Raw genomic sequence first — 24,763 nt, 5'->3', positions numbered from 1 at the left:
CCTGTAGGCTCTGGCACTTAATTAACTCCCACTTGATTCATACTCTGTCAGAGTGGAATTATTTTTTCAAGTAAAACATTAATCAATATATTGGCTCTTTCTGAAGTGGCATTATTTTTTTTCTTAATTTGCATTATTAGCTGTAGCTTGTAGAGGCAGCACTGCTCTTCTAAAAGGGCATGCTTGGTATTTCACATGGCCTGGCTCCAGCTGGCCAGGCTCTCCAGCTCCAGCAGAGCTTTGTGTGATACAGCCCGAGAGCCGAGCCCAGCCTGCTGCCTGTGCCTCACCGTCATCTGCGTGACTGAGGCCCGAGAGCTGAGCCCAGCCTGCTGCCTGTGCCTCACCGTCATCTGCGTGACTGAGGCCCGAGAGCTGAGCCCAGCCTGCTGCCTGTGCCTCACCGTCATCTGCGTGACTGAGGCCCGAGAGCTGAGCCCAGCCTGCTGCCGGTGCCTCACCGTCATCTGAGTGATTGGGAGTGACTGCTGACTTCTTAACTGCACGAGTGATTTTGCCCCATTAAACCTTTTTATTTTACAGCAGGGCTTGCAGTTTGGAAGATGGTGTCAAGGTGGTTAAGGGGTTGAGCTTTAAGTAGAGTGGGCATGGCTGGAAGCAGGACCAGGGTGTGGCAGACTGTGCAGTAAAGGGCTGTGCTGGAGTGTGGTTTTGTTTTAGTAGTTTGTCACTAGAAATTTACACTGTGGGCCATCTGGCATTTTGTATATTGGTTTATGTGAAATATTTAAACAGGACAAACCTGCAGAGAAATAAATACATTTTTTATAGACTGTAGCAGACCTGAGAGGTCCATTTAACCCTCAGGCTCCCATTCAGAGTTCCCTAATGGGGGAGGGGCTCAGTGGAAAATGGTTGTTGCCAGAGCTGTGGGATCAGAACACACATGCTGGACCTCAGGCCAGCTCACGCTGAATGTAGAACACAGCATGATGAATAATCATCAAGGCCCTCTTCCAGCCTGTTGGGTGTCTACCCTACCAACAGTATAAAATAAATTTAAAAGATAAGGGAACAATCCATAAGTGTTTCTGGCAAGACTGAAGCTCTCCTATTTGTCCCTTTAATGACGCGTGTGGTTCCTGCCTGCTCTGCTCAGACAGCGATCGCTCGGCAAGGCTCTCCAACCTGTAATCCCACCAGGAGTCTCCCAGAGGCAGTATCGCCTGTCCTGTGGCTGTCCCATTCAGCTTGCCAGGATAAAACCTCATTAAGACTGAGTGTTCAGCTGATTGCCTGAGCCGAGGACAGCTAGCTTGGAAAAGCTGCGTGTGAAGGTGACCTGGAGAGACGGGATGTTTGATTAAGGGATTTGAGAGTGCGTAGGAGCAGAACCACGTCTTTAATCTGCGCTGGGCCAGGCTGCATTGTTCCTGGTTAGTGCTGTTGTCAGGTGTCAATTGAAGAAGGCAGTTGACCAGGACGTGATGTTGGGATATCAACCACTGTGCCAGAGGCCTGGTCACACCATCACAGGGTTATTTTTGGGGTCCTGGCTATGTTCAGAGCTGTCAAGCTTTTCATTCTTCCGTTCAACAGAAGATCTAAAAATATCTCTGTGAAAGTAGAACATTATTAGGCATTCGTGATGTCCTGAAGTTATCAAGCTGATAGTGCTGAAGGCACCAGGACATCAGAGGACACCAGAACCTGCTGCTCCCCCTCTCTCGCTCCTGATATTTGTCATGGGGGGGGCACTCTTCCACTCACAGGGCAAGGCTGGGGAAGCTCACAAGTCGCGGGAATGTGTTGGAAACTATTTCCATACTGTTTTACTTTTATAGAAATGTTTTTGGCAGCAAATTAAGTTTGACGTGCCTGTTTCTCCCTGGAAATAAAGCTTCAAACCCAGCTGAAAAATGCACTAACGATATGAAACCTCCCTTTACCTGCCCAAGCAAACGATGGGTGAATATGAATATTACACTGTTAGTACTGTCAGGGAAGCTCTTGCGTGACGTTGCATGAAGCAGGGCTCTCTCTGGGGCTCTGCGGATGCATGCTGGTCAGATGGCGTGTTTACACGAGCGTGTTTGCAGGTAGTGTTGCCACAGAGCGCAGAGAGGTCAGCGAGGCTGTCCCGGGCTGTGCGTCAGTCGGCCGGCTCTGAAGACACAAGGTCAGGACCATAGCGGGGCACAAAAACAGCCTGGCTGCTGCCAGCGCACATGGGTGAAGACCCACGACACTGGCCCAGGGACACACCGCTCTGCAGAACAAAAGGTCCTCGTTTTTACAACACTTTTTTCAAAAAGGTGAAATAAACATCTACAGAGCAGTAACCTGTAGCTGAAGTCAGGCCCAGGTCTCAGGTCTTTCCCAGTCTGTAATGGTTTAATCAAGCATGCTAAATGAGCTTTCAGGAATAAATCCCACCACCGCTGGTCTAGTGTCTTGGAGCTCCTCAGTGGAGCTCCTGCAGGCCGTTTCACTGACTCTGCACTGATGTGCACTGGCTTAAGCCCATCTCTCCGGGTCTCCAGGCAAAGGGAAACCCCACTGCAGCGTCGGGAGCTGCTGGGGGAGGTCGCAGTCAGCCGGACAGTCCCCGAGCACGCAGCTGGCGGCAGGAGGAAGGGGGTGCAAGGGCTTGTGCTGGATTTGGGGAGCTCTCTGCAGAATCCTGAGAAGCCCCTGCAGTTGTATGGCTTCTTACTGCTCCAGTGCACCAGCTGCGGGCCCTGGTTGAAAGATATTACGTCAAGGTGCCATGTAAAATACTCACGAACCGGATTCAGGGTTTTCAACAGAACTGGGGCAGGGTTCAGAATTACAGCTGGGGGGAGGCAGGGATGATGCCATTTAAGGAATGACACTGTCTTGAGGTATTATTCATAGAAGGGTTTAATAAAGACAGTGGAATTTATTTTCTTAAAAGAATTACAGGGAGATTAAGAGGCAGTTATTGTGTTAGAGAAGCTCAGGGACTGGAGGCTCTGTTCCCATTAAGAGATTGATCCTCCAGCTGCAGTTGGGATGCAGTCATGTTGAATGCATGCATTGTGCCGTGATCAATTTCATATTGTGGCATACTTTATTTACACTCTTCCTTAGTGTCTTTAAATATGTGTTGAGTACAATATGCATTAATGTATCTTAATTTATGGTCTCAAAGCAACCAAAAGTAAAACTAGCTGCTGAAACACTTTATCTGTACAATCAAAATAGTTTATATGGAGGATAGTGAAACTGCCATTTAACAAGCAATTATTTCCGCATACAGAAGAGCTCTTCCCATAAGTCAGATTCAGAGTGCTTGCTCCCCTCTCACCCTGACAAACATGCGGTGAGATAAAGCCTGTTATTTTCCTCCACAGTCTCAACCTTGGCCCTGCTGACTGACAGTATTTCTGTTGACCCTAGAGGTTATCTCTGTTTGAAATCGGGGAGCCTATGCTGTTAGTCATCATCAGCAGTGCAGCCTTAAAAACAAAACCAAACAATATATATCATTTGAAAATCTGAATGGCCCATTTTCTCTGTAATTAATCTGAAGTGTCCTTGTCACGATGGAAGAGGGGAGCAAGCTTTTGTCCCACTGCATCGCCGAGCACGTGATCGGGGCAGGGTTCAGCGCCGGGGCAGTTGGGCAGGATTTTTCTCATGCAGATTCACTGGCACACCATTAACCGTTCATGTCCCCTGGACAGGTGCCAGGGGAGCCGTGGCAGAGCTGTGCAGCGCTGATCACAGACAGCCTGCCTGCGGTTCACCGCTCTGGTGTCTGGGGGGCTGCCCTTCTGTTAGTCATGAACAGGCCTTCAGAAGCGCGTATTGTAAACTTCATTTAGGCAAAAGATACATTACATAATATACTGCTACAGATAAGAATAAAACGTGCTCCTCATTAGTGGAGCTCAGTTACTAGTAGGTAGATAATGCACCACTGATAGTGTTCCCATATTCCAGGTTGTGAAGACTTACTCAGCAGGTGTGGTCAGAAGTGTCCATTTCTCTGTCCCTGGTCCTCTGTCTGTGATGGGGAATTCTCGCAAACTCACTTGCCGGGAGCAGGCAGTTCTCTCTTGGCCTGCTTTCTCTCCGGATGGCTTCTCAGTCCAAGCATGAACTTGAGAGCAGTGCGAAGCCGAGGGCCAGGGAGAGGGTGGGCAGGTGGGACAGTCCCCGCATTCCTCCCAGCGACCGTGTGGCTTCCAGCCATGACCTCAGTGCACGCCTTGTTTTAATTGTTGCGTCACCAGGCATGGCCGAGTGTGAACTTCAAGCCGTTAACTACAGAAAATACACTGTTTGTATACAGGCATTCATACAGAATCCACACAGTGTGTGCGCGTTCATCCATATGCCTCTGACTGATATAAATCCTAATGGCTAAACGTGCTGCTGATGTGAATTCCAAGTGCTTCTCCAAATTCAATCTGTGTTTTCGGCGCTGTGCCAGGCACTGATTGGACAGAGGCCAAATCTTGCAGGTCTTGCTCGCAGAGTTCTGCAGAGTATGTTCACCTGGTGGCCTGAAACAGCAGAGCCACAAGCTAAAACTGAACCCTGTTCCCAGGTGGGTGACTGAGGAGCCATGATAAAAACAGAATAAGTCACAACTGTGCTGATTTACTTGAAGGGAGTTGGTGGTTTGGCTCCTAACTGCACCAGAGAACCGTCAACCCCCTGTACCCCTACAACGTGAATTGTCTGTTGTCAGTACTTTTGGGCCGAGACTGAGCAATGATCTCCCAGCCCATGTCAGCTCCTACAAGTCAGTCACCACTTTTAAAAGCCGGTCTTAAAACTCATTTTTAAGCTTTTGCTTAAGTTACTGTACTGATCTGTGTGTGCCTGCCACTCCTGCCTGACTGTTTTATTGTACGGCACTTTGACTTTACAATGGAGCAGAGATGACCAGAACTTGAAAATAAGCTGCTGGTTTCTAGTTTTAATGTTAAACAGCGAGAAACTGACCCTCATGCAAGCAATATAGGATGGGGGTTTCTTTAATGGAAGCCAGAACAACACCAGAAAGGGTTGTTTTGTTCAAGCCAATTTCATCCCTCTCCTAGTACATTATTTCCGGAGGTAATTGTTCGCTACTCTTGTGAATAAATGAATCACTGCCCTCATTGACACTGCCGACTCGCCTGTTCTGAAACACTACCTATAGGCCCTACCCTCCTTGACGCAGAAAGGCACAGAAAAACACCCCAGAGCTGCGTGTCCATGATCAAAGGGAGTAAATAAAATTAGAAAAGGAACAAGTGTTACCATAGACATTGTGCCGGAAGCATCTGCTTCTAAACTTGGCAATTGGCTGCAGTCTGGTACAACCATTCTAATTATTATATTAATACCTATAATCTTCTTTCTTATGGCAAATATAGAGGAATAATGTTGTACATGTGTCAGAACCACTTTATTCAAGCAACATGACACTTGACACTTACCTTACGTCAGTACTGACCAATGTGCACGTGAAAGGTGTAATAATACAGGCTGGACCACTGGAAAGCTGCGATTTAGCAAAGCAGTAGTAACGCTGCCTGTTAGTGTTACCTCTTCAGACATGGTGTTTGTGTCAGATGAAGATATACCAGCAAATTCTAAATTAAAAAAACAAGCTTTAACGAATTGCCTCTTTTGAACACGCATCATCACTCATTTAGCGGAAAAGCACCAACATACCTGATTTTAAGGTTACTGCAAAACCCCTCGACAAGCTTCAAAATCAGCACTGAACTTTTAAAACCTACACCCCCTGTGTAAAATAGACATGAGGGCTTATGAGCTCTTTCTCCTAAACGTCCCTCTCTGTCTGCGTGTTCTCGTCACTGAGACAGCTGCAGGACCTGCCACCCTCAAGCAGGGCTGTGGGCTGTGAGAGGAGCATCCAGACAGGCCCAGGAACGTCAGGAGCTGGTCAGAGCCTGCCCCCAGCCTGTCTGCCCTCAGCATGCTCTTATCCACTCACAGCTCTTCTCACACGGTTCCAGCAGTAGCCTCTACTGACAAGCTCTAACATGTCATTGACTGTAATCATGCTGAACAAGGAGCTGTAAAACTAGCAGATGAGCTGCTGCAGCTTATTGTCAAGGCCTGTTCAGCACAGAGGCCCAATGTCTGGGAGTTCTGCCAAGATCTTTGGAAGTTTGAAGGGATTGATCTCTTTCAGCTCAACTTTCCAGTAATTCCGTAAGAGGAGAAAATTGAGGATTGTCCTCCGACAGAAAGCGAATGGGTCTTTGACAGTCATGTGAAGCAGGAGTTTAAATCTCTTAGTTCTGAAACATTTCCGCATTCTAAAAAAACAACTGAAAACACCACAGGCTTACGAAATTATTACATTCCTATCAACTACTCTGGATATAATGTTGCACACAGAAAAGGTAGAACCGGAAGAGTTTGTCCGCGTTTTGAATCCTGACCCAGGGCCTGAGACTCTCCGTGAGCGCAGACTGGTCCTGAGAGGAAGCTCGCACGGACAGGAGATCATTAACCTTGAGGGAAGTCCTCCAGCTCTCACATTTTAAGTTACAGAAATGATTGACTGAACAAACCTGCCGCTTGCACACGGTGCAGCGGGAGTTGGACGTTTTGCTTATTGATCATCTTTTTGATTGACAGTTTTTCAGCAGTTAACAGTTAAACATGCAACGCGGGGTCCAGTCTGCTGAGCCGTGTGAAGGCCACTCAGGCCCTCTGTCCGAGCCTCAGGGCCCGAGAAATCGGTTTAAGCGATTAGAGCAAACAAGGGGCCCTTTCACCCAGGCCGGAGCGTGTGTGTGCCCCCCATCGCCTGGGTGCAGACCCACACTCCCAGCTCTGTGCTAATCCCAGTTCCCAGGTGGGACAGGGCTGTTTGAGCCCCACAGGCTCCTTGACCACTCCACAAATCTGCCAGTAATCCCTCATCACAGGGCTCAGATCAGCACGAGCGTTCCTGCTCTCGGCCAGCGTGTGGATTTAAAAAACCTGCTAAGAAAAGGGGAAAACAAAACAGAATTAGTGATCCGAGCAGAAGCAGCCTTTTGTTTTCCTATTTGAAACCAGTGTCTAAGGCTTATGTGAAAAAGGTGACTAATGTACTACGATACAATTCAGTTTGCGGTAATAGAGGAGGGAACTAGGTAAGAGTGCAGAGTGGAGTGTGATATGACATTGTTTTGGAGAAACTATGGCGAAACGTTGATGTGAATTTCTGTGTGGTAAATGGTTACAACTGTACAGATACAGCTGCAGTGAGAACAGACGGACCATTTGCAGAAAGACATTGGGGATCAATAAAATGTGTCTGCAAGAGTAGGCCTTGATCATTGCCTTTGAAAGGATTGCTGGGGCACCGAAGTCGACATTAGCAATTGGCAGTGCTGCTGTTCCTAATCGGCTTCACAAGCGGAAAACCACAGTCCATGACGAACTCTTCAGTCTCTCCGCCCTGGAGAGGGAACTGAGAGAGAACGGTCACTGAGAGCAGTGCTTCTTAACCTCCTTTTATCTCCTCTGTCCCAGAAAGCAAAGTAATCAGTGTAGTGAGGGGTGTTTGGCTCTTTAACTGCTCTGCACTGGGAGGCCATGCTGCTTGGTGAGGAGTGGAGGCCCCTACCAGGTGCTCTCTGTGAGAAGGAGTGGCCTGAGCCCTGTATTGCATCTCTGATTATTTTTAGATCTTTTCCTTTTGTTTTAGATAAAACTGCTTCACTGCTCAGTAGCAGCCAGGTTGTGGCCTGTCTGGTGACGCAAGTGGGGGGCAGATACCTGAACTACTCCAGCCGGTCTGCATGGTCCATTTACTAAGAAATCCTTTCAGGAAGGGAGAAGGCATTCTTGTCGAGTTGCTAGAGATCCGACTATCTAAAAAAATTCAGTTCCTGAGGTTTCCCAGCACACCACTGACTCCCAGAACAGTTAATGCTTAAAAATCTCCAACTTGCACACGATAACAAAGTGAAGGAGCGATTGCTCATGACCGTTATCACTTATAATGGTGCCAGAGGTCGAAACCCTCAAACTCCACTGTAATAGAAAGCCCTCCACTCTAAAAATATCTTCCTAAAACTAACATAGTCCATGGTCTTCCTGTAATAATAAAGTGATTTAAAAAAATAGGATGATTCGGGAAACAAAGGAATGGCTTTGCAAGATAAAAAATGTTTTTTAATTTTCCTGGTCCTGAACTGCATCCATACTCCATCTTGTTGCAAGGAAAGGACTCCTTCTCTTCTTTTCCACGTACGGTGGACAAGTTTGCGACTTTGCAGTCACCTTTATCTGTGCAGAGCAGCAAGGCTGGTGATGAATAGAAAAGGATGAAGACGACCTGTTGACCAGTGCTGGCAGCTGTCTTGTTCTTTGGCCTGAAGGTCCTGCTCATAACCTCCTCAGCCTCCTGTGACAAAGGTGACATCACCCCCCCCACCTTGGGAAACACACAGTGGACCCCAGGAGCTGCTGCACTGTCTCTTCCACCAGGAAGAAGACAAGCACTGCAGGTGACAGAGCTTTCAGCTCCTGTCCTCCCAGGTCCAAATCCCAGAGGATGGTAGATGGCACCGTGCCCCTCGTGTGTTAGAGGTCATCCCCGCTGCAGAGTGACGGTTCCACTGCTTTGTTTACATCGCAATATTTCCTGTGGATCAAGACCGTGTGGATGTCATCATAGACCCAGCTGTCGGATATAAAAAACTTGGAAACTGAGTTGTTATTAAGAGAACTCAGAAAGAACTTCTGCTTTGCCTTGATTGCTTTTTGGATGCTGTTGCTGTTACTGTTTTGGAGTCAAAACTGCAAATGTGGCTTCTGTGAGTGTCTAAAGTTCAGCATGAGAGAATAGTAGGGAGATTTCCCAACTGTGTTTTTTGCATCAGAACTTGGCTGTTGTAGAACACAGCATAGGTGCGAAATATGTTTAAAAATTTCCTGGAATTTTTGTTCTGGGATCTGGAAAGTGAGGTTGTTTTCCACTGTGTTGACAGTTGTCCTGCTGTTGTTCTGGTGATGAGCGTCTCTTCCCTCACTCTCCCCCGTGGCGAGGACAGACAGCCCGTCCTGAGGGAGACAGGAGGACGGCCGAGTGCAGAGCAGGAAGTGATGCAGGGTCAGGAGTTTATCAGAGATGCCCAGATCCCGGGCAGGTGGGAGGTGCCAAGAAGACTGGACATATGGCATTACTCAAGGATTTGAATGGGTACTGATACACCAGCGGGGTGAAATCAGGCAGGTTTTTCTTACTCTTCCTCATGGACAGGACTGGCGTGTCATGGTCTAATGTGGCTAAGAGAAAGTGTGGGGATATAAATTGCATTCTTATTTTTCAGATCTTACCAGCCATGGGCTCTTGAAGGAAAGCCAATACCAGGAGCTGAGGGATTCAGGCTTGTTTCTTTCACTAACCTTCCACTGACTCAGCTGTGCATATAGAATAACACCACAGAGAGCATTCTGCATTCTCCTTTCTGCATGGTTTTTGATTTTATGCAAACCCATTCATTGTTCAGCTCCACTACCTTTCATTTAATAGCTCCAGTCTGACCGCTCTCTCCTCCAGTCTGCACAGAAACTGTAACTCATCACACCTTTAAAAAACACTGGATACACTACCCAGTGCTTACTCTTCTATTTGTAAATAAGTACTGAGCTCCTACAGCAACCAGCCCCTTGAGCATCAAAACTCCTGCTGAGCAGATCTGTAGGTGTTCTCCCTCTCTCTTGTCGTCTTCATCAGTGTTGCTGCTGGACTGGTGTGGGGTGGTAGTTTGGTACATGGCTCCAAAGTGCTGTAAGTTGCAAGTCTTTCTTGTTGTCAGATTTTAGTTGTTCTTGTTAGCTCCTTCAGAAAGAAATGTCCCCTGTGTGGCTCAGCCCTCAGCTACCTCTGATCCTCATGGGCTTGTTTCTGCTGGTGCATAGGTCTTTTCAGATTGCACTCACTTTTTGACGTGAAATGGAGTCGAAACGTCACTTTCCAGTGGAATGATAAGAGTCTCTGCAATGGCAGGATTTGCGAAAGGAGAAATGGGCTGTCTTGCTTTTAGGTTGCAGAAAAAGCAGAACATCGCAAATACTGCACTGCCTCACAGTTAAGTAAGCTTTTATATTCATAAAGGATTGAGTGAGGGAAAAATAAGAGCCAGTGAGCAACATAGTGACTTCAGTCTGTGGGTGACAGCCTGGCAGATTATCAGTGCTGTTAGTCAGTGACTTACCTGCCCTGAAATGAGTCTGCTTCCCCAACCCCCAGAGAGCAAACAGGCAGGCAAAACTGGGAAAACAATGAGAAACCATGTGCGGGTCATGCACATTTTTCAGGGGGCATCCCATAACTGTGTCAAGCCCAGTTCTGCCCCCAGTGGCTGGATGCTGGCATCAGCACAGCTTCTAGCAGTCCAAAAGCATAGTGATGTAGTGACTGCACAGTGCAATCTCTGCTGAGGCTTGAGTCTTGTTTGCAGGTGGTTTAGTATTGTATTAGCAATGGTGTAAAGTTCAGAATTTCAGGTCCTTGACTCAAGTGCAACCCAGCTGGTCGAGAGCACTGACTGTAAATAGTATTATTTAATGTAGATGGTGACATTTTGGTGGAAAAAACGTGTGATTCAGCTAATCAGATGTTTGCATGTAGAGATGAAACAGTTTCTCCTCTGGATGCTCTCCGGTGAATATTGGACAAGGTGGACCTGCCTGTTGTCACAGAGCTGCACAGCTGTGCTTGGAGAACCGTGTCCCCTGGGAGCCACCTCTGCTTAGTGACTTAATTGAGGTGATCATTATCCTCACTGGACAGTTTAACACTTCATGCAAGTCTTCAGCTGTAGGGGATCGAAGGTCCTGCAGCTCTGGGGTTACGACCCTGTGATGCAGCGGATGTTGCTGGGGAGGTGCTGACATCTCACAGGGAGGACAGGGCTCAAGGAGGGTCATTAACTCACAGCAACACACAGACAGGCAGAGGCTGAGCCTGGAACAGGAAGCTCCAGTAACCAGCCCCACACCTTGACCGGTACACCACTTAGGCTCATTTTAGCAAATGTCTAAAAACAGGCTTCCTCTGCAAGAGTATGTGGAAAGACCGTCTTCCTCAGCCTTTGCCCTGGCCTCCATTCACAGCCCCTCTGCAGCAGAAGGAAACAGGTCTCCACCCGTGTCTCCGGTCCAGAGAACAGAGGGGCTGCCTCAGTGATTGATGCAGACAGCCCACCTCTGGGCTCAGCGAGGACACTTGTGTACTTCTCTGCATAAATGTTTGTCCGGTTCAGTAGCTCCCATGTCACATCTGTTTTTCTCCTAGTCCTTTATTTGTGGTTTCGGTTGTTGACTCCATTAGCAATGTAAGAACAGCTAGCCATCATGAGCCCTGCAGCACAGTGGCAGCGCATCCCTGTGGATCTTCCACAGAACAATTCCATCTTTCCATCCCCGATCCGAGGACGGCTTCTGTTCTAGAACGCAGAGAGCTGAGCTCTTCGGTTGCTTCCCGGAAACTGGCACTGCTCTGAATTAATACGGCATCTAAATTTTCTGTAGTGTGGTCGTGGGATGCAGCTGTCAATTTCAAGACCACATCTCCTGCAGTCGTGTGGGTTTCTGTGAGCAGAAGTGCAACAGCTTAAATCAGAATTCGTAATTTAATTACAATGTGTTCCTGCAGAAGATGGGCAGGTGTTATCTGTGCCAGTCTGCTATGCATCAGGTTTAGCCTGAAAGTAATATAAGTCTAGTGACTGTATCCCACTGTCCCTTCCTGGAGGAGCTGGGCACAGGGGTTGTGGATCACACAGTCTGTGTAAGGCCCTGCAGCGCAGTATTTACACGAGGAAGATTTGTGTTTCCAGTGTTTGACGTACTCTTAATGCTTTCACACCCCTCGCCAGAGTGGAGTGGATTGTCTCGCAGCAGGATGAGCAGACCGGGGGTGTTGTAGCTCTGCTGTAGGGTTGGGGGTGCAGTGGACACAGGGCAGTAACCATGAGGGTGAAGGGTGGGAATGGCGGTGATGTCCATTCTGGAAAAGCACAGAACTTGACCAAACGAGTTTCCTAAACCACGTAGAGTATTAATCAGCAAGGAGAGAGGGAGCTGCTATTCCTAGCACTGTCTGCACTCGGGCTCCCTCTCCCTCCTTGGCCCTCACCAGGCTCACTCAGCTGACATTTCACTGAAATAACTTACCACCGTTAATATGGCCACAGAGCTGTGTCATTCTTCATGACGGTTTCAGCTCTTTTTTTAACTGACAGGAAAATGATAGGCTTCGTTTCAGTAACCCAGGGGCACAGGCACTTCGCTAGGGTGTGTGGATGCATTAGTTGCTCTGAGATTTACTGCCTTGCCCTGGTATCTGCCCAGCTCACAGCTGGCAGTGCCACAGTTGGATTGAGGGATGGCAGTCTGTCTCATTCAGATCTCGTTGCTGAGCCTGCTCCAGTGAGGGGGGAGCCAGGCTGTGTGTCAGTCAGGTACAACTGACGGCTCTCAGTCACTCATCTGGGCTCTGAAGACCTGGGTTTGTAGGATGTGCATATCTATAGAATACATGTGTATTATCCATGGTTGTCCATGTCCATGGAGAGAAAGCTGGGGTATGTGAAAAGACTAATTCCTAATGCAAGAAATTGTATATGGCCAATAAAGTGATCTTATAAGCCTCTTAACTGCAAAAACAAGTCTGAACCACATCTTTTCCTGTGATACATGTTGTGATCCCAGTAGGTGAATAGATGCTATCGTACACAGTACCAGATGCACATTTGGAGCAGCGAGTGTAGGATTTGATTGCGCAGAGAAACTTTCACTATTTAAAATGTATGTATTTCACTTAATTTTATTGATTTACCTTTCTCTAAAATATAATCAAGATCACAATGTGTTCATACATGCAAACATTGTATCTGAAACAGCCTTGCATGCCAAGTAATAAACAGGTACATGCCCCACATGAACAAACATGGTGTTAAAAGAGAGTTAAAGCACAAATTCAGTCAGATCTCGGTTTAGTGGCACATTACAGCCACAGTGAAAGGGTTTTTTCACAGGAGTTTACTAGTGATTCTACTTTATGGCCATGAGTGTAAGTGATCCTTAAGAAATGCACATGTGTGTTTGCATAGATCTACTCAAAATAAAATGCCAGGGCTGAAATATTGTGCAGCTGGTGTGTGTTCCTCAGTCTGCCAGGTCAGACCTGACTTGCACTGCTCTGCAATGAGCGCATGGTATAAAACAACACAACAGGTGTTGCAATGGTAGCATAGTGTTTGTCCCCCAGCCAGAGGTCCTGTACCATTGTACAGTGTACATTGTACACTGTATATCTTTTAACACCATGGCAAAGGCTAACCCAGCACTTCTTAGGCTTTGACTTGATTTGATTTATTGTTTTATCACCGTAAATACATTAATTCTCCATTCTCCCTCCTGTTTCCTGATATATAGACATTGAAAGTTGCCTCCTCTATCCTCTTATCAGGCTCTGAGTCTATTAAGAGGCAGGTAACTTAATTAATGACTGATGCAGACGTTATTAGCCTCTTGGCACTTGCTGATAATAAAGAGCTACTTACTGCCATCACTCATCCACTCATCATTCATGAAAGATCTGAGTTTATATTGATTTAAAAGAAATATGGTGTTTTGATCTCATGCTGCTGCCCTGCCGCAGTAGATCCCTGGTGTGTGAAGTTAGGCATGAAGCCTGACCTCGGTGGGTATTCTCTCTCTCGCTATGTGCTTGTGCTCTGTTGCCAGATGCCCCCGCTGTCACACTTGATATACAGTGGGGGTGTCACACACCCATTCATCAGCCTCACCCCAATCCTGGCTGCAGCCTTGACTCAAGCCTGGTGTGTGCAGACTGTGGAGATGTTGGGCCACCCTTGTAGAGTCTGCAGAGGGAGGAATCAGATATTGACACAGATGAAAGCGCACACACTTAAAAAAAACAAAGAGGAACACGCATAAAAATTGAGATCCCATTCAGAGACATACAGCTTGATGCCTGAGGCTGACTCTTCAGTTATCTGCTTTTCCTCCGCTAATAGCTCTTTTTAATAACGGTGATTAAAATCACAAAGGTATTGACTCTGACTAACGAGGACCTCGTTTGGATGTCTTTATTATTAATGAGCGCAGTAAAGAAGTGCTTTAGCAGCTGACTGAGCCACATGCTGAGCTCCTCTGGCGATTAATGAAGCTGTTGAAAAGGCTGTGTGATCACTAACATCATGCAAATGATTTCAAACATTCGCTTTGTTTGTTTTCCTAATACAGCAAATAAATAATGGGAACTTGCCCAAAAGTCAAAAGGGTGGTGTTTTGCAAATTCCAGTTGTTTTGCCATGACTGTTTTCTTTCTCAGTAAGGAAGATTAGATATCAAACCATGAAGCATTTGAATATAACAAACATGCCTCAAGAGCTCACAAAGGCCAGGGCAACAGATATCCTTCTCCTTTCCAAATGGAAAAGCCACAGAGGTGGAAAACCTTTGTTTCCATTATCAGTCCATTAATGGACCTTACTGGACACGCCAGCATCTCACATCAACAGCGTCTCAATGCAGAAGAACGTAAACAAAGCTATCCACAGACACAGTTGAATATTAACCGGTCCTCTTCACCGCATTAAAATGAAGACTTGATGAATAAACAGTACGTGTTGCACTTATCTACCCTTTTGATTAACAGCCCAGCATTAACCTGTCATCGGGGTGCTGCCCTTTATCTGATCCTGTTTTGCATGCTGTTTCTCTGCTCTGGAAATACCTGCAGATCTGCATTACAGAGGCAGGCAGCTACACCTTGAGGATTAGCATTGAGGTGTGCTCTTATCGGCATTAGGTAAATGAATGAGAGACTTTGCATCCTGCGTTGGTCAGAAATGGAAGACAAGGCCCAGCAGTAGACTGGTGATGTGGAAGAAGAGTTGACTTGTTTCACAGGGACATCTGTCTGGTTAAGAGCAAGATGCATTTCCTGCTCCTGCACTGAAATCAGCCCCAGCAGACCTTGCGATGTCCGGACTGGGATTCTCCCACACAGCGACACACAGCTGTCCGAGATCCACTGGCAGTGGAGGGGTCTTGGAAGACCCCAACTGCTCCTGCAGTGAACGTTCTGCTGTAGCCCTGCAGCGTTCCTTGCGGAGCAGAGACTGCAGGCATCTGCAGCAGGGGCACGTGGGCATGGTCCTCCTGTCTCCTGTTGAACAGGCCAGGCTGCTTGGTCTACAGGCAGACTTGTTAAGTACACACAGTCTACAAAGCCAAGGGGGATACGGCTGACAAGTGCACAGTTTAAAAAAAAACAAATTCAAGGAATACAAAGAGATTTAGATCAGACATTAAAATTGGGCGGAAGTGTCACTGCAGAAATAAACTAAAATAAGATCTGGCTCGCGGCCACTGGAGTCCAGAAGAAAGCACCTCAAAGCACAGCTGCCATTGACCAGGAGTGTCCCTGGGTTTGACAGCTCCAGTCGTCTCCCTTCACACCAAGATCACCTCAGGAGACGCGAGAGGGTCTTTCACTTCTGAAGACGGGCAAAGTTGTGACTTACAGTGACTTACTTTACAATGGCTCTGATTCCCCCCAAGTGCTGGCAGAGCACTCTTCCCAACATTTGAGCCGGTCCAGGAGGATTCTGTCCTGTGGAAAAACATCCATTCAAGCTGACAGACGCTGAAAATCATGGAAGCAAAGTGGTCTGTGAAGAGGGATACGCAGAAGTAACATGGCGTCTTCACTGCCAGGACTCCCAGCACGCAGGCCCAGCCTCCTCCTCTCCGCAGCGGAGCACGAGCGAGATGAGGGCACACTGATCATTTTCACAAAAAAACAATGACTAACACGTCCTATTAAAGTGCGCTACAGAGAGCAAGCTCTTTGCCATGTGGCGTTATTTTGCATGTACCAGGAGCCCACCTGGCTCAGCTGCTCTGTTAAGCTGTTAAACTGAGGATTTCCTCCAGAGATACAGGAAAACAGCGCTTGTTCCAGACACACCTCCTTTATAAACCCCCTTGCTTTATAAAAGTGCCTCTTATTTTCAGACCTAAATGCTCTTGAACTGCACTTTATTTCAACAGTGTGTGTCATGGCTTTCTGTATCTCTGTTTTAACACCCAGCATCCACCACTTCCCCACAAGCACACCCCACACACACACAGCCCAGGACTCACTCAGCATAGATGCAGTGCAGCGTAATGAGTCGCTCACCTGCTGAGTCTTCTGTAGGGAGCTGATAGCTGAGCGGACTGAGGGGGTGGGCTAGCAATTGAGAGCAGCGTGAGACCGTTAAGTTTTTTGTGTTCTCATATCGGTTTGGTTTTCAACTTGAGGGATTCTATTAATTCACAGAGACAGTCGTGTAGTCAGGTGGCTGCAATCAAAAAAGTGACAGGGAGACAAGCAGCTGAGGCTCAGCAGGGAGAAGCGCTCCTGGTATGGGCAGACTCCTCTGTGCAGAGATACAGAATACGAGCAGAGGGAACATTTGCACAGCTTGCTGTTCTGTCCTATAGTTTTACTGTGCTTGCACCACAAATTTACTTCGCTTTGTCGTGGTTCTCCAAGATCGTCCAGTACCTGTTTTCATCTTCGGACTGCTGTCACACGTCCAGTGTGCCTTTCTGCACATTGCACGTTCACTGCCCTGTGTGTTGTTTAGCCCTACTCTCTGTCGAGTTGCAGGTGAGAGACTGTACCTCAGTCCTCAGGAGCTCTCAGGGAACGCTGAGCCTGTTGTTTCTGTCCCTCCTGCGGTGGTTCTGCAGAATTCCGGAAGCAGCACCTGCTGTCACGCAGTACATGGGGGGCGCCTGTAAAAACCGGATCGGAGTTGAGTTGAGTTGGCAGGTTCCATTGTAATTTTATTTCACCTGCTATTTTCTCTTCTCCGTTTGCTGCGGAGAGCAGTAGTTCATCATTGCTTGACGGGAACTTTTCACCTTATACCTAGAACATAAGGAAAAAACTCTATTGTAATTATAAATGAAAAAAATATGAAATTGCTTTTGAATAGCACTCTTAATCCCAAAGGATCTCCAGGTGGACCTCACCACCCTGAAGTGCAGCCTCACCCGGGCACACGGCAGCCACACTGCACAGCAGAGCAGGGTGGAGGAGAAAGAGGCCAGATTGTGCAGAGCTGGTGTGTTATTTAGCCAGGACACCAGACTAACACCCTTACTCTTATAGACAGTGCTCAGGGATTTTTAATGATCAAGAAGTTGGGACATTGGTGTAATGTCAGGTTGCTTTAAGACGACACCTCTAACAGCACAGTGTTCTTGGTCATCATCCTGGTGCATTGGATTGGAAACTCTTGTCCAGAGGGATGGTCATCACGTACTGGTCCACCGACACCACTCACAGCAGCCACCCAGTTTCCCTGACCAGGCCCAGCCATGCTGAGGAGACATTCTGCAAGCTGGCAATGCTGCTTCCGTGTTACACAGGTGCAGGGAACGGTTCATCTTGCACATCCTGTTGCTCCTAATTGATCTCCAGTTCATGTCCAGCAGCTTCTAGGAGAGACTCGTTTGTTCCAGAGAGGGAGGTATGGAGCTCTGTGCTCTGTCCTGAGCCTCCTGGCTCGCCTGGTGTGGGATTGTAACACAGACAGCAGCCAGAATCTGCCCCGTGTAAGGACTGTCCCAGTGCCTGGGGTCAGAGTGCCCTGTCTTATCGCCTCCCGAAGTCTCGACTTAGCTCCCCCATGTGGGAGTTGATGGGACTGGCTGCAGCTGATACAGGAGGAGCAGAAAGAGAAGAGATTCCCTGCAGTGCAGCAATGTGGTCCAGGTTGGGCTTTACGCTCAGAAGCCCACTATGCAAATTTAACTGCTGAAACAGAAGAAACATTTACAATACAAACCTCATGCTAACTCCTCTCCTGTCCATGCAGATTTACCCCACTGAAGATCGGAAAACCCCCAGCGCCTGGTGTTGTCTTTCATGTCATTTGCTTGGTTAAACCTGAAATGGCTCAAACTGCTGTGCAGGGAAAGTCTGATTTCTATTCCTGCTCTTTTCATTAACTAACATTCTCCCTCCATTGGTGATCTGGTCTGTATCTGTTCTGTATGCAGTCAGGCATCTACTTGTGCCACTTCTGGTATAATGTCTGAGTTTTTCATTCAAGACATTGACTCTCAGCCAGAGAAAGAATTAACTACTTGACAATAAGATCTGCCTTAATTAGCAAGTCCTTCACCTGCTTCATCAGCACCCCAGGAAAACACTGTCACTCACTGCTCACAACACCGACCACACTCTCTGATTGCCTGAGCTTAATTTCTCAACACATTACTCTTCGATCGAAGAGTCGTTCACACCCTGTCTGTCCTTGAGTACTAGAAGTTGTAATGGGTAGACCTTTCACAATTGACTTCTGTTTTTAAAATGTTTTTTTCCCCTTTCTCCTTCTTTAGCACCAACGTGGCAAATTACCTGATCTGTTGAGTGAAAATTACCCATTAGAAAATTTGAGCTGAGTTCCGATATTTTGCAATTAACTCAGAGATTCAGAATCTAAATTCATTATCTCTGTCCTCATCGGCGCTGTCGACCTCTCAATGACTGAATGGTGACAACCTCTGTGACATCTCAGGGCCACAGAGGTGTGTGTTTTCTGTTGCTAATGACAGCCTTAGCTAATTGGGGTGATCATCAGCAGATCCATTATTTAATTGGCTTACCTGCAGGCGTGAGCCCTAGAATAGCTCCCCTAATGTAATTGCAGCCAAAAAGAGGCCTTGATGGTGGGCTGACCTTCACCCTGGGTCTGTCTCTCTCTGCTGGTAATTTGGCCATGCTGGGGCTGTGAAAGGCCTTTCGAAAAAATTAATTACACCTTTTAACACTGAGTGTGGGAGATACAGCTTTGCAGCCCAAATGTCAGCTATTTAGCTAAACAACTGAATTAGTTTTAAGATAAATGGTTAATTGGGAAACTGTAGATGCTGATTATCTGGTCATAGGGGAAGTGGGGACATTTCAAGCCCTCCAAGATCTTCTTAAAATTAAAATGTACTACAAAATAAATGGACAAGCCAAATAATAGTGCAAATACATTTTTTTCTGAACTGTGTTTTTCAGATTGAACTCCTCTGTGCGCTCAGTACTGCCGGTATGTCCCTGACGGAAATAGAGAAAATCAAGGAGATTCAAAAAACTGGAAAATGAGTCAGAGCCTCAAGGGGTCTGTGGAAGAGTGCAGTTCAGTGTGTTTGGGGGATGTTTCTTCCTGGTAAAGCTAGATTTTGGAGAGAGTAAACCTAAACGTCTCTTTCCTTTTCTCTTCCTTTTGAATTTGTGGCCCTGTCCTCTATTCACCATTCCAGGTCAGAATGACAATAATTCAGTTCTCATTTCCTCTTATTGAGCTATATTGTCTGGTGTCTCGCAGTGACTCTGCTCTAATGGTTGACTCCCAGCTTTAGATGACTAGTACTAGACAGGTGCTTTGTGTGGACCTGACAGAAGCCTCAAGATCTGATGCAAGCTCCTAATGCTCAGTTTCATAAAACCCTTTTCTGGAATGCAAGAGCCTGTGAGCGAGTGGTTAAGAAGGTCTTATGAAGCCATAACTATAAAGGGGTCTTGTTTGAAATGCAGAATTACTGACTAGCGCTAATGTGGCTTAATCACTCAAGGGAGAGAGGGGAGGCTTCCGTGTGGGGCTTAATCTAGAGTAAGACCTCAGAGAGGGTGTAGCCAAGTCTGAGTCTGGACCAGTATTGTGCAGGGACATGTGTTAAAACACCCTAGCGTAGAGGAATAAATAACATTTCTGAATAGCTATCAGAAGAGACCAAATTTGTCTGAGGCTGTAATTTGTAAGAGGCTGTGTTCTCTCAGTACAGAGTCTAGATAACGGTGTGTGTGTCTGTCTTATCAAACTGCACCCCAGCCTCCATCTCTAGTCATTCAGTAGCAAAGGGTAGCAAAGTTTATTAATGTCTCAGAACAGTGTTGCTGTTTGAAAGCAGAATCATACAACAGCAAAAAGAAAAACTGTGTGAATTTGGCTCAGCTCTGCAAGCATCCTTCAGACTGCATGGGCGGTGATCTGCTCCAGACCGTGGTACAGCTGCGAGTCTCCCTGCTTAGGGCCAGCACAGTCCAGTCCGTCACTCCAGCCCTCAGGCAGAGCTGGTACTGACACTGCTTCACATGGTTAAAAATTTTACACTTCAATGACTGCTAACCTGCAGCTCAGCCAGCAGATCTTGTGTGAGAGAGTTAAATGAGCCCTGTGAAGACTGAACTGAGTTGTGCAACACTGCTTCTTCTTGCAGAGTCTTGCAGAATGCCTCGTGTCAGTATGGCGTGACATGCGATGTGCTTTTTATCGCTGTTTGCAAACAAACAAAAAACATTCCTGAATATGACCATGATTTTATCAGCATCAGCGAGCCTGTAGCATGGTTTGTTTAGTCAAAGTTGAAGAGTGTGCCTTCATGACACTATGTGCTGGAAGCCAGCTTGTCCAGCCCTTGAAGAGGGACTTGTTGCAGTCCTTCTCTCAGGGGGCAGGGGCTGAGCCTGTGGTTTGCCCTGTTGCTGTGTTGGCAAGGTGCAGAAAGGAGCCTGGTTTGAGACACTGCACAGTCCCTCACATCCCAGCTTAGCGTCTGTGGATGTCAGGCCTGTTTGTACAAGAGATGGCAAAACCTGAACTCTGTTTCACCTCCCGCTTGGAACCAAGCCTCTGTGGAGTGCTGCTGTCTGCTGTCACCTGACAGTGCATTGTGTCCTTTTCACTGGTCCATGAGCACAGCAGCGAATCAGTGACAGCCTCTCTGGCCTCAGCCCTGTTTTTACTTCCTCATAAGAAATCAGTGACGCTGTAAGGGAAGCTAATTTTAGAGTTCCTAGAAACTAGTTGACCAGTTTCTTTTTAAGACTACTGTTGTTTTTGGAATTTTCTAGGCCCATAGACAAGCAAAGAAGGGGAAAGCAGTGGTTTATCAGTGGCAAACCCAAAAGCTGCAATGATCCAGGGGCTCCAGTTCAGTTTCAACCCGGTCCCATCACCTGCCCTCTCCAGCACAGTCCTGGTCATTCCCAAGTGCAGCCCTGTAACAGCTGCACTCAGGGCCTGGGGGGTCAGAGGTGTGGCTATCGCCCCCCACACACCCTCAGCTCCGCTGAGGTGCTTCTCTTGACATCCTTGACAGCCGTAGTCAAGCGCTCCAGCACTCATTACTGAGACGGTCTACTCTACAGCCCCAGACTGCAGCGAACCTATACACCGCTGTCCAGCTTTTCTGGAGACCGAGTCTCACTGAGTGTTTTAACAAAGTTAAACAAGATGAACATGGTGTTTTGTTTAAACCATAAACTAAGACATTAAAAATGTCCTGGGACAGAAGAGGACCTGCGTGCCTATGGCACTGGAAAGGCGGGACAGTTTCAGGCCCTGGTGTGTTTCTCTCCATCAGGATCCTGCAGGGACACTGGTCCCTCCTGGTTCATCTGCTGTGTCAGGATCCTGCGCCCATCAGTCCAAACTCCATGACTCTGACTCCAGATCACAGGATGATCCCCTTGACCTCTGCGTCTGTTACTAACAAGGCATAAAACTACTTCTCTTGGAAACGCAAGCTGTCAGAGGTCATCCACTGGGGAAATTAATCACAGGAAAATGACCGTGAAACACTCACACGCATATAATAATGAGCTCAGCTTGCAGACTTCAGATGGACCTCTAAGGCCCTGTGCTAAGCAAAGTGAAATAAAGCCTCATGAAACCGTGGTAAGAGCACAGGGATGGCACTAACCTTTGGAAACATAGTGGGACAAGTATGACAAATGTGTGGCATGAGCTCAGACAACCCACAGGGAAATCCTTTGCCATTTCAAAGCTCTCAGTGCCAGGACTGTCATACTGTAGTATCTGTACCTCTGCTGTCAGGCTGTGAGGAGAGAGGAAATGCCTGAAGGTGCATTAAACTCCCATCTAAGCTCAGCGCTTAGCAGTAGGTGCCTGGGGCATGCAAGCCAATGGCATAGCTGAAGCTGACTGAGAAATGTCAGGAAACAGCCTGATGAAGTTCTTCCACTGATTAATGACTAAGAAAGACTGTGGTTAAGATGATCCCTCTTACAGTATGTGCAATTTGTCTTATTTTCTAACATTAATAAAGGGGCTTGAATACTTAAATCAGTTTTCTCTGTTCAAGACTAAAGAAATTTCGTCCTTGTGGTGTAGGACATTTTCAGTAGCCCAGGAATGTAAGAGATAAGATAAGATCACTTTATTGGCCATGTACAATTTCTTGCATTAGGAATTTGTCTTTTCGCATACCCCAGCTTGCTCTCCATGAGACACACAGACCGGGAGAGAAGCTGGGGGTCAGCCATTTATACAGTGCCCCTGGAGCAGTTGGGGTTAAGGGTCTTGCTTAGGGGCCCAACAGAGTAGGCTTCCTCTGCTAGATGTGGGACAAGAACCAGCAACCTTCCAGCCACAAGCGGAGATCTTTAGCCACAGAGCCACAGTGCCATATCTAGTTGATGTGTGCTGAACTGATTCCAGAGCAGCAGTATCTTGTTTATTTGACATGCAACACCTCGCATTGTACACAGTATTCTAAATGAGATCAAGTTCCTGTGCCTGGATGGTCTTTAAACCTTTTCAGAACACTGAGCAGCAGGTAACTCACTGCCACAACAGTGGTTCCAGTTACATCATGATCACCTGCTATTTCTTCCCAATTCCACAACAACACAGGTTGTTGCCTCTGGATTACACATGCACATTGCAGTGCGCAGGGGTGGGGAGTGAGGGACAGTTCCCAGAATCTCTTGGCCCTCCAGACACTGCACAGGAGGAAACCATCCTGGGCCTGGGAGCATAACAGCACTAATATAAACTGCTGAGGATTGCCAGGGCTTCTGAACTGCTGCACTGACACCTAAGCAAGAGCAACAGCTGTTGTGTTTGGACTGAGTTAACACAGCCAAGTCTATCTCAGCAGTGACCCTCTGTGACCTCCAGATGTGAGATATTAGGTAAACAGTGCTCTGTATCGTCATCATTATTCAAACAGATATACATCTTGTTCCCGTTCAGCAGGCCCCGTTAGTCAGCTGTGTGCAGCCTGTTCTACGAGGGCATGCACAGGAAAGACCAAGAGGGACTCAGGATTGCCTGCTTTTCCAGAAGGCCCTTTTGTCAGTTTTTGCCATCGGTGGGTCTGCCCTGCATTCTGACATGGCAGGAACACAAGGCAGACAGCAGGGAAACAGGCTCAGCTGCATTGGTAATTAGCGGGGCAGTCAGTGTCCCATTGGTCTCCCAGTGGGGTGCCTGCAAGCCCTGGCTGTTTCACGAAAGCTGCTATAATAAAGCAGGGCAGATCTGCTCAGGACAGCCCTCTGCTGCATTGTTTTTGTACAGTTCAGCTCCTCCTGATCTTGCTTAAAGTAGTAACAGGTGTCACTCACAAGCTCGGACGCTGCAGCTGTGCCAAGCTGGACCACACCGAGCACAACACGGGGGAGATGGCCTGGCTGTCATGGACAGCAGGGGACAGTTCTGCACTTGTCTCTCATGGAGACGCTTTGCAGTTTGGAAGTGTTTCTTATACCTCTCAGAACATAAACCAGGAATCAGACTCTGCTTTCATATAGATATATTATATAAAATGAGCATCTTGTGGATAACAATTACAATAATTAGAACTTTATTTAAAGAAAGTCTGGAGGTAAGCATCTTTTTAGCCCAAACTCCTGTGCCCTCTCCAGGCTGCATGAGTACAGTCACCCAGCTGCCTCCTGTTCCTGGACCAGCAGCCCCAATGTGGAGACGAGCAGATCGATCTCTTACTGTTCCACGGTCCTGCTGCAGGTCAGCCCATCGGGGCTAGGGCAGCAGTAAGGAGAGCACTTGATGGTTGAGTTGTGGGTTAGGGATTTCATTAAGGCCTAGAGGAAGTGCAAGGTGAGGTCTGTGGGTTCAGGTTGTGGTTTTAGGGTTCAGGACAATGGTGAGGCTTAGATTTAGGGGTGTTTAGAATTCCAGTTAGGATAAGGAGTTATAATTTGGAGTTCAAACTCAGATTAGTTCAAATTAGGTTTCAGGTTAAGCATGTATAACCTTAGCATCGCAGGTAATCCAGATGAGTATTCAGTTAGTTTAGTAGGTTAATTGTGCAAATCAGCAGCATGGAGAAGACCACCCCTCGAGAGGGCAGCCGCACTGAGACAGGCGTTTGTGTTTGGGCATAGCAGAGCCTCTCCCACCCAGCTCGTGCCTCCAGTCCTCCACCTTGCGCCCCAGGCCCCACTTAACAAGACGGCATGCCAGCCTCTTTCCCAGCATTCTCAGCTGGCAGGAAGGGTTAAACCTTTATCTCTCCTTCCCCAGTGCAGAGAGTGTGGAGGGGGGCTTTGGTCAGTCTGGTTAGTGATTGCACTCTGGCCAGAGCCTGCACCTGCCCACCACGCCAGCAGGACACTCCACTGGCCAGTCCCTGTGGCCGCCTCTGTGTGTGTCATGGGCCCTGTGGTGCAGAGCTGCAGCTGACTAGATAGCCGTTCACTCATGAGAGGGTAGGAATGACCCTGAGTGAGGTGGTAAACAGTTAAACTGAGCCACAGCTGCACGGGTTTCTCTCTGTGTGAAAAGGGGTTAAAGGTACTTTACATGCACTCCTGCTTTCGGCTTTTATTTATTGGTGAAAATCAGCCTACAGTCATGTCTAATTCTAATGGTGAGTTTCGACTTGTTTACTACTACTACTACTACTACTAATACAACTTCTACTACTAAAATACAGGAATGTTGAC

At 47.3% G+C, this 24,763-nt stretch overlaps 1 protein-coding gene across 8 annotated transcripts in view; it reads left to right on the top strand.

Annotated features, from left to right (window-relative positions):
- Window positions 1–24,763, top strand: part of gcgra (glucagon receptor a) — a 52,237-nt gene that overhangs the window by 10,427 nt on the left and 17,047 nt on the right. The window lies entirely within an intron of this gene.

This window comes from Lepisosteus oculatus, chromosome 9, assembly GCF_040954835.1.
Source record: "Lepisosteus oculatus isolate fLepOcu1 chromosome 9, fLepOcu1.hap2, whole genome shotgun sequence".
NCBI classification, from domain to species: domain Eukaryota; kingdom Metazoa; phylum Chordata; class Actinopteri; order Semionotiformes; family Lepisosteidae; genus Lepisosteus; species Lepisosteus oculatus.
The sequence above is the reverse complement of the archived record's forward strand: the minus strand, read 5'-3'. Positions and strand labels throughout refer to the sequence as shown.